This window comes from Nomascus leucogenys, chromosome 6 (assembly GCF_006542625.1).
Source record: "Nomascus leucogenys isolate Asia chromosome 6, Asia_NLE_v1, whole genome shotgun sequence".
Taxonomy (NCBI): Eukaryota; Metazoa; Chordata; class Mammalia; order Primates; family Hylobatidae; genus Nomascus; species Nomascus leucogenys.
Genome location: NC_044386.1, coordinates 87,281,912 through 87,292,726, shown reverse-complemented (window position 1 = coordinate 87,292,726; position 10,815 = coordinate 87,281,912). Strand labels below are relative to the sequence as shown.

Below are 10,815 nucleotides of genomic sequence, written 5' to 3'. Positions count from 1 at the left end.
TGATGAGGGAAGGTGAAGGAGAAGCAGGCACGTCTTACATGGCTGGAGCAGGAGGAAGAAAAAGACGGCAGAGGTGCTACACACTTTTAAACAACCAGATCTTGGCCGGGCATGGTGGCTCATGCCCCTAATTGCAGCACTTTGGGAGACCAAGGTGGGCGGATCACTTGAGGCCAAGAGTTCAAAACCAACCTGGCCAACATGGCAAGACCCCTTCTCTTCTGAAAACACAAAAATTAGCTGGGTGGGGTGGTGCACACCTGTAATCCAGCTACTTGGGAGGCTGAGGCATGAGAATCACTTGAACCTGGGAGGTGGATGTTGCAGTGAGCCAAGATCATGCCACTGCACTCCAGCCTGGGCAACAGAGTGAGACCCTGTGTCAAATAAACAAACAAACAAACAGAAAAACAGATCTTCTCACTCACTCACTATCACAAGAACAGCACCAAACGGGAAACCCACCCCCATGATCCAATCACACCTCCTACCAGGCCCCACCTCCAACATTGGGGATTATAATTTGGCATGAGATTTAGGTGGGGACACAGACTCAAACCATATCAAGCACCTTTATTTAATCAAGCTCTTCTTGCTAGAAATGATTTCCAATCCTCACATTTAGACAGGAGAGAGAGAGAGAGAGGGAACTGGGGAAATAAAAACACATACCCATACAGGTATCAAGACTCAAAATTAGTGCAGCATTAAATACCACTTGGGCCTTTTAACTTATTCACTATTTAATTTTTAATCATAAAATAATATGTGTATCCTCGTTAAAAAAAATTGAATATTGATAAAACTAAAGTTTTTTTGGAGCCCCTAACCTCAGTTTCCTCCCCACCTCCCCAAAGGAGACCATTATTATTAGTTAGGTGTGGAAACTTCTCTGTCCTTTCTTATGCATTTACATTTTTTTCCATAGAAAATGAACTCATCTTTATATTTTGACAGTTAATCTTCTGGGCTGTGCCTGAGGGTTGCCTTTCATTCATGATTACTTTTTAAGACAGGCCACATGCATATAAGTGTATGTAAATAAAATAACTTATGAAATCGAAAAGGAGAAAGGTTTCATATGAAATATACCTTTATGGAAGCTCCATAGCCTTCTAGAAAACAGAGAGCACATGTCAGCCCTGGTATCTCCCAGCTACTTTCTCTTTTCTGAATACTGAGCCTTCAGGGGCTGCCAGGGCAGTTGACACACACTCTGTGCTAGAAGGGTGAATGTGTAAGAAAGAAAGCCTGTTGCATTTGAGGTCACCCCCAAGTCCCATTCTACAGATGGGTAGACCAAAGCCTAGAGGGGAGGCAATGAACTTTCAAGGTCACACAGCTGAGTAGAGGCCAAGCTGGGGTAGAAACCTGGCACCTTCCTGATTCCCAGCCCTGTGCCCATTCTACACTCACATGCCCAGTTCCTGCTTTCATTTGGGGAACTTGTCCACGGACCAACCTCTGTGCAGTCATCGAGGGGTGTTCATTTAACATTTAGTCCCATTTGGTACACACAAGGCACACATTGCAGATGATGTGGGAAAACTGTGAAATTGAAGGACACTGTATAGACGTGTTCATTCTCTCCTTTATCAGGTTTACAGTTTGCCTTTTCTATGCCAGGAGCTGAGGTATGTAACACGGGGATACAGAGCTGCATCAGATCAGGTCCTGCTCTCTAGGAGTTTACAACTAATTGAGGACACAAGTCAAGTACAGCAACAGCCACAATGCCAAGTTTAAAGTGCCAAGTCCCGCTGGAGATGTGGAGCGTGCAGAAAGAGACAGCATTGCATCTAAGAGTGGGGGATCAGAGAAGGCTTCCTGGAGGAGGTGGCATCTGAGCAGCCCTTGAAGGATGATTAGGTTAGATGAGAGGTAATAAGATAAGGGAATTCCAGGCACAGCAAGGGGCTGAGCAAGAAAAGCAAGGAGGGTTTCAGAGAAAAGGTGGAGCTCAGGTTGGTAGGTAAGGTGAGAATGCTTGTAAAGGTGCTGGAGCCAGGCTTAGCCCCCTTGCATTGCAATCATGAGGCATGTGTCTTCTTGCCTTCACTAGATTATATGCCCCAGAGGAAAGACAGCTGGCTTTATAGCTGTAAATCTTCTTGACGCCTGGAAACATCATGCATATATTATATTATCATGGATTATTTATAATTCCATGAAAATTATAATATATATGAGAATGTACACATTAGATGTATATCTATATACAATATATTATCTATGCATATAGAATATAAGGGAGAGAGATGGGAGGAGGAAAAGAGGGGAGTAGGTAAACAAGCAGGCAAAGAAATTACCTCCTTCTGTCACCCACTCTTTATCCTTCCCTGGGGATATTGTGTTTTCTCATTCTAGGAGTCTAAATAAATTGTCAATTCAATTTTGTCCTGTAATATGGATATGTCACAACTGATTTGACTGCATGTTCTAGTGTGATAATCACCATGTATTACTTCTTAGAAGTTACAAACAGCTTTGCTGTTCCCACCCCTGAGAGGAATATGTGACTGTCACAAATCCCCTCAGGAACAAGGAGCAGACACTTACAAAATCCACTACTTTAAGAGAAAAAAAATCACCCCCTCTAGGGATAAAGGAAATGCCAATTAAAACAACATGAAATATAATTTCCCTTTTCCTCCTCAAATTAGCAAAACTTTTAAATGAAATGAATGAGAATATGCCCGAACGATTGAGTTATTCCAATTCACATTAATCAAGTATGTATTAAGGATTTTTTGTTGTTGTTGAGATAAAGTCTCACTCTGTCACCCAGGCTTGAATGCAGTGGTGTGATGGCAGCTCACTGCAGCCTCAACCTCCTGGTCTCAACCAGTCCTCCTACCTCAGCCTCCTGAGTAGCTGGGACCACAGGCATACACCACCAAACCTGGCTAGCTTTTGTATTTTTTGTGGAGATGAGGTGTCATCATGTTGCCCAGGCCTGTCTCGAATTCCTGGGCTCAAGCAATCCTCCCTCCTTGGCCTCCCAATGTGTTAGGATTACAGGTGTGAGCCACCACACCTGGCCCAAGAATCTTAAAATGTTCATACCCCTAGACAGTAGTTAACACTTCTATGGATTTATTCATAGAATGAATGTAGACAAAGTATTAAATATGAGTGTTCATTTCAGGATTACTTGTCATAGAGACAAATAAGAAATAATAGAAATGGCAAAATGAAGGTCATAATTAAGCAATTTATAATGTACCCAGCCAGTGGAGTCTTAGGCAGGCCTTACAATGAATGTTTATGGAAGAGTTTTTAATGGCATAAAAATATGTACATGTGTGTGTACGTGCTCTGTTTATCCCTGAATATTTTAATATGTTTTTTCTAAAAATAGAGACTTTTTGAACCTGAACATAATCAAAATCAGGAAATTAATGATGATATGACACCATATCACCATTACTTAATCCATAGACATAAACTCATCATTGTCCTAATAATATGCTTTATAGTGAAAGGAAAAAAATTTTCTTCTAATCCAGGATACAATAGCTGTAGTGAACCACCTCAAAAGGAGGAGCAACACTAAGATGTCCCATGTCCAGAGGTGATGGAAGAAAGTTGGAACAAAAGATACTCCAGGGAAATTGACAAGGGAATTAATTGGGGACCTGTAGCAGGAGCAGCCAGGCCTATCAACCTTGGATTTCTCCACCTACCCTGCATGTAGGAGTTTAGGGGACAAGGACTTGGATTAATGAGAAGGGGTCATGTATTGAGTGGATGTCAAAATCTGGGAGGAATGAGAAACATACAAGCCTAAAAGACCAGCTGCTGAGCTTCCCACCTAGCAGCAGGTCCTGCCTATCAACATTGTATGGAGCACAAGCTCAGCAGCTGTTTTGCTCTTCTCTATACACAGGCAGCTCAACCAAAGGCAGCTGTCAGCCTAACAAGACATTGCAACTTCAAAAATGCACACAGTCAAGGATTACCAAATGCATGAGGAGTGCAATACTATAAAAAAGAGATCACAGATCCAACAGACAAATGCACACCTGAAGAAAGAGAGTTAACAGGGAAAACCAGAACTAGACTTAAAAATAAATGTGATTATAAATCCTTAGAGAGATAAGAAAGTATTTTATTCATGATACAGGAATAGCTGGTTGTAAACAAGAAACAGAAATTTTTTGTTTGTTTTGTTTTTTTGAGACGGAGTCTTGCTCTTTCGCCCAGGCTGGAGTGCAGTGGCATGATCTCAGCTCATTGCAAGCTCCGCCTCCCAGGTTCACGCCATTCTCCTGCCTCAGCCTCTCGAGTAGCTGGGACTACAGGCGCCCGCCACCATGCCCGGCTAATTTTTTGCATTTTTAATAGAGACGGGGTTTCACCGTGTTAGCCAGGATGGTCTTGATCTCCTGAACTTGTGATCCGCCCGCCTCAGCCTCCCAAAGTGCTGGGATTACAGGCGTGAGCCACCGCGCCTGGCCAAGAAACAGAAATTTTGTAATAAAAGATATAATTATTGAAATAAAAAATGCATGGGCTAGTAGCAGAATGAACACAGTTAAAGGGTGAATCAGGGAACTGGAAGATGAGGTATGGAAATTCTCTCAGAATGCAACACGAAGTAAGAGAGATGGATTTTAAAAAGAAATAAAAGGTAAAGATATAGGGAATAGATTCAATATTCATCTAATAAGAGTTCTAGAATTACAGGCCAGAGATAACAGGGAGAAAGTATCATTTAAAGAAATAATAACTAGAGATTTTCCAGTATTTTTTAACAAGTAGGTTCTCAGATTGAAAGGTTTCACTAGGTACCAATAAAATAATTTTTTAACCCACATCTGGACTCATCATAGTGAAACTGTACAACATCAAAGATAAAGAAAAAATTCTAAATGCTCAGAGAAAAAAAAATTAGATGTACCCACTAGAAAAGAATGATATCAGACGTTTTTAGCAACATAAATTCAATACCTTCAAAATGCTAAAGTAAAGGATATTTCAGTTTATTATTTTATAGCAAAATTATATTTAAATGTGAGGATGAAATAGAGGTATTTTCAAACACAAAAATACTCAGAAAATTTACTCACTCCTTCCCTTCCAGATCCTTTTTGGGAAAAAAGAAAAGCAATTAGATGTTGTACTCTAGTTAAAAAACCCAAGAGGAAACAGTGGCATGCAAAAACCAAAGGTGAATTTCTTTTATTGAGGCAAGGTCTCTCTCTGTTGCCCAGACTAGAGTATAGTGGCACAAACATGGCTCACTGCAACCTTGAACTCCTGGGCTCAAGCAATCCTGGGTGTAGCTGGGAGCCTTTCAAGTAATTGGGACCACAGGTGTGCACCACCATGCCCAGCTATTTTTTATTTTTTGTTGAGACAGGGTCTCACCATGTTGTCCAGGCTGGTCTTGAACTCCCTAACTCAAGCAATCATCCTGACTCAGCCTCCCAAAGTGCTGGGATTATAGGCATGAGCCACCACACCCAGATGTGAATTTCTTAAAATGATTGAATAAATCTTATTTTTATCTAAATAACTTCCTGAAAAGTTATAACAACCTGGAACTAAAATTTGAGGTTAGCATACTGAGTGTGCATAGGAACATTCCACAAAAATGGAGGTAATGAAATAAAGCTTCCTGTTAATATTTTTGCCTTGTTTGGGTGATGGTAAAAAATAATTATGGGAGGCCATTGTTTTGAACAAAGCTCCTGCCCTAGGCCTCAACAGACCAGGCTAAAAACCAAAATGGAGTCACCCATGCTAAAGTTCCATCTCACCAAACAGAAGGTAAGTTGTTATCTGACCTTCTGAGAAATCAGGATGAAACCAACCCAACAGTCCCATAGATTTTTTTTGATAAACATAGAAATGGACACTTCTGGTCTTAAAGCTCGAAACTTACATTTGTTTTATCTGAGTTCCTTCCTCAGGAAAGAAACCCCTGGCTTCTCAAGAAGTATCAAATAAATGAAACTCAAGAGATCACAGTATTCAGACAATGAGATGATAGGTCCCTCATTCATCATGATTGTGTCCTTACCCCAAGTTCCTGTTTTCCCACTTGTAGTTACATTTCTTCCCTGTTATAGAAACCCCTAATTTTAGTCAATCAGGGAGATGGATTGGAGACTGATCTCCTTTCTCCTCAGCTGAAGCACTCAATTAAATCCTTCTTTCTTGGCAACACTGTTGCCTCAGTGATTGGCTTTCTGTGCTGTGAGCAGCAGGACCTAGACCAAACCCCTGGTGTTTTGGTAACAAGAGGAGAGAGATAACAGACAATTCCCCAAATAGGCCAGTTACAATCAGCATGATAATGAAGTTCCCTCCACTTTAATCCCTACCAAAAAAGTAACCTGATGTTAACCAATCAGTTATCTTTCCATTATTCTTTCTCTTTGTCCCTGCCTTACAAAAAAAGTAACTTTGAAATTACCAGTCCACTTTTCATTCTTTGTTTCTGCTTTCTTCAGATCTTCTCTGCCTATAAAAACCAACCTCTTCTGCTCAGCTCATCGGAATACTTATTCTATTTTGTGGAATAAAGTGTTGCCTGATTCTAGAAATGCGAATAAAGCCAATTAAGATGTTTAAACTAAATTTGTTGTAATTTTGTCTTTTGACAGTGAAGACATAGATACCAATTAGTTCTTTAAAATATACTTGCATATGTGCATTAAAAATGAATGTTAATAAGCACATGAAAAGAATTCAACATTAGTCATTAGGGAATGCAAATAAAAACCACAATGAGGCACCTCACTACACCCACCAGGCTTGCTATAATAAAAAAGATAGACAATAAAAAGTATTGGCAAGGATGTGGAAAAATTGGAACCCTCATACATTGCTGATGGAATTGTAAAATAGTACAGCCACTTTGGAAAACTATTTGGCAGTTCCTCAAAATGTTAAACATAGAGTTACTATATAATCCAGCAATTCTACTCCTGGTACATACCCAAGAAAAGTGAAAACATATGTTCACACAAAAATCTGTATACAAATGTTCATAGCAGCACTATTCATAATAGCTAAAAATTGGAAACAACTAAAATGTCCATCGACTGATAGATGGATATACAAAATGTGGTATACTCATACAATGGAATATTATTCAACAATAAAAAGGAATGAGGTACTGATACATGCTATAACAAGTAAACCTTGGGAATATTATAAGCAAAAGAAGTCAAACACAACAGGCCATATATTGTATGACCCTATTTATTTACTTATTTCAGAGACAGTGTCTCACTATGTTGCCAAGGCTGGAGTGCAGTGGCTATTCACAGGCATGATCATCACACTCTACAGCCTGGAAATTCTGGGGCTCCAAGGATCTGCCTGCCTCAGCTGAGACTACCGGTACACACTACCATGCCCAGCTCTGTATGATTCTATTTATATGAAATGTCCAGAAGGGCCAAATCCACAGAGACAGAAAATACGTTAATGATTGCCAGGTCCTGGAGGGAAGGGAAAATGAGGACTGACTGCTAATGGCTGCAGGGGTGATGAAAATGTCCTGAAATTAGATAGTGGTAATGATTGGACAACTCTGTAAATATATGAAAAATGCCCAATATGTACTTAATTTTTAAATGTTATTTATTTTTTTGAGACAGGGTTTCACTCTGTTATCCAGGTTGGAGTGCAGTGGCTCAATTGAGGCTCATTGCAACCTCTGCCTTACAGGCTCAAGCAATTCTCCCACCTCAGCCTCCCAAGTAGCTGGGACTACAGGTGCACACCACCACACCTAGCTAATTTTTTTGTATTTTTGGTAGAGACGGGGTTTCTCCATGTTGCTGGGTCTCAAACTCCTGGGCTCAAGTGATCTGCCCATCTCGGCCTCTTAAAGTGCTGGGATTACAGGCATAAGCCATTGTGCCTGGCCGTCATTAGATACTTTAAAAGGGTGAATTTTATGGTATGTAAATTATATCTTAATAAATCTTTTTTTTTTTTTTTGAGATGGAGTCTCACTCGGTTGCCCAGGCTGGAGTGCAGTGGCGCCATCTCAACTCACTGCAACCTCCACCTCCCAGGTTCAAGTGATTCTCCTGCCTCAGCCTCCTGAGTAGCTGAGATTACAGGCACGCGCCACCACGCCTGGCTAATTTTTGTATTTTTAGTAGAGACGGGGTTTCACCATGTTGGTCAGGCTGGTCTCGAACTCCTGACCTTGTGATCTGCCTGCCTCGGCCTCCCAAAGTGCTGGGATTACAGGTGTGAGCCACCGCACCCAGCCCAACCTGTTGTTTTTTTAAAAAAAGAATGTTACAATAGAATATTATTCAGCAAAAAAAAATGAAGAACTGACACATGCTACAACATGAATAAACCTTGAAGACATTATGCTAAGTGAAATAAGCCAGTCACGAAAGGCTAAATATTGTATGATTCCATCTATATGTGGTAGTCAAATTCATAGAGACAAAAAGTAAAATGGCAGTTAGGAGGGCAGTGGGGGGAGAATGGGGAATTAGCGTTCAATGGGTACAGAGTTTCAGTTGGGGAAGATGAAAATGTTCTGGAAATGGATGGTAGTAATGGTTGTGCAACAATGCATATGTATTTAATGCCACTGAACTTTACACTTCAAAATGGTTAAGATCATCAGTCATTGGCACCATCCTGCAATCTAAGGCTCAGGTTCAGTGCTCTTTGAGGACACTGGGCCCCACTGGGCAGGAATCCTGGCCTTGCAGGGTCCTAGACGGGCATAGAGGAGAGACATGTCCAGACACCCCATGGTCCACATTCTGGGGACCCGGGTCCATGAAGTGCAGGCTGCAGCACTGGTGAGAGCCGGAACTTTCAACTGCCCAGAGAGGTGGTAGCCCAGGCTCACATTGCAGTGCCTGGCTCCTCTTAGCAACTAAGGCAGTGCCTTGGCCGGGGACAGGCAGCGCCTTGGCCTTGGCCTGGGGCAGGCAGCATTGGGGATTTGTGGCCAGGTGGGCGGTGCAGCTTCTCATTGCTGGGGCTTTACTGGGAGCTTGGGAGGGTGAGGCTACCCAGCAGCCATAATGGTGAACATGAATGTCCTGGCTGATGCTCTCAAGAGCATCAACAATGCTGAGAAGAGGGGCAAATGCCAGGTTCTTATTAGGCCATTCTCCGAAGTCATCATCCAGTTTCTAACTGTGACGATGAAGCATGGCTACATTAGTGATTTGAAACCATTGATGATCACAGAGCTGAGAAAATGGTGAACCTCACAGACAGGTTAAACAAGTGTGGAGTGATCAGCCCCAGATTTGATGTGTGTTGGTCAGTTTCACATTGCTATAAAGAAATACTTGAGGCTGGGTAATGTATAAAAAAAGGAGATTTATTTTGGCTCACAGTTCTGCAAGCTGTACAAGAAACATAGCACCAGCATCTGCTTCTGGTGAAAGCCTCAGGAAGCTTCCACTCGTGGCACAAGGTGAAGCGGGAGCAGGCACATCACATGGCAAGAATGGAAGCAAGGGATGGAGGGAGGGGGCCACACTCCTTTAAACAACCTGATCTCGATGAACTCTCAGAGCCAGAACTTACTCATCATGGCAAGGAGGGCACCAAGCCATTCTTAAGTCACTTGCCCCCATGACTCAAACACCTCCCACTGGGCCCCACCTTCAACATTGAGGATCACATTTCAACATGAGATTTGGAGGGGGACACACATCCAAACCATATCAATGTCCAACTCAAAGATATAGAAAAATGGCAGAATAACCTGCTTTCATCCCACCAGTTTCAATTCATTGTATTAACAACCTCAGCTGGCATCATGGACCATAAAAAAAAGCAAGGCAAGAACACGTAGGAGGGAAAATCCTGGGATTCTTTTTCTAGGGGTGTAATATATACCTACAAATAAAATGTCTCAATGGACCCTGGTGCTTCCAAAACATGAATAAATAAAATGGTTAAAACCTGGCAAATATCAGCAAAAATAATTTTCATACTGATAAAAGGAATACTTTTCCAAAAAATTATAACACGAGTTTACATATCCAACAACATAGCTTTGAAATATACAGCAAGAGTTTATGGATTACTAAGAGTAATTTATAATTTGTATACATCTGGAATCACATAGCTGTGTGTGTCTGTGTGTGTGTGTGTCTGTGTGTTTATTTTATTTTATTTTTTGAGATGGAGCCTCACTCTGTCACCCAGGCTGGAGTAAAGTGGTGCAATCTCGGCTCACTGCAACCTCCGCCTCCCAGGTTCAAGCGATTATCCTGCCTCAGCCTCCTGAGTAGCTGGGATTACAGGCAAGCACCACCATGCCTGAATAATTTTTATATTTTTAGTAGAGATGGGGTTTCACCATGTTGGCCAGGCTGGTCTTGAACTCCTGACCTGAGGTGATCCACCCACCTCGGCCTCCCAAAGTGCTGGGATTACAAGTGTGAGCCACCGTGCCTGGCCTTTTTTTTTAGACAGGCTCTTGCTCTGTCACCCAGGCTGGAGTACAGCGGCATGATCATAGCTCACTATAACCTTGAACTCCTGGGCTCAAGGGGTCCTCCTGCCTTAGCCTCCCAAGTAGATGGGACTATAAGCACAGACTACTGCACCTGGCTAATTTTTTTAGTTTTTGTAAAGATGGGGCCTCACTTTGTTACCCAGTCTAGTCTCAAACTCCTGGGTTCAAGTGATCCTCTCATCTCTGCCTCCCAAAATGCTGAGATTACAGGCATGAGCCACTGTGCCCAGCCTAGACCTATATTTATATTGAGAGACTCACACACATTCATCAGACACTGACAAATCAAGAAGACAAAAAAGCATAAAAGTATAGAGTATCTGAAGAGCAAAACAGTA

At 41.8% G+C, this 10,815-nt stretch overlaps 1 pseudogene; it reads left to right on the top strand.

Moving 5' to 3' along the window:
- Positions 1–9,023: 9,023 nt before the first annotated feature.
- On the top strand, positions 9,024–9,837 carry LOC100587286 (annotated as a pseudogene).
- Positions 9,838–10,815: the final 978 nt, after the last annotated feature.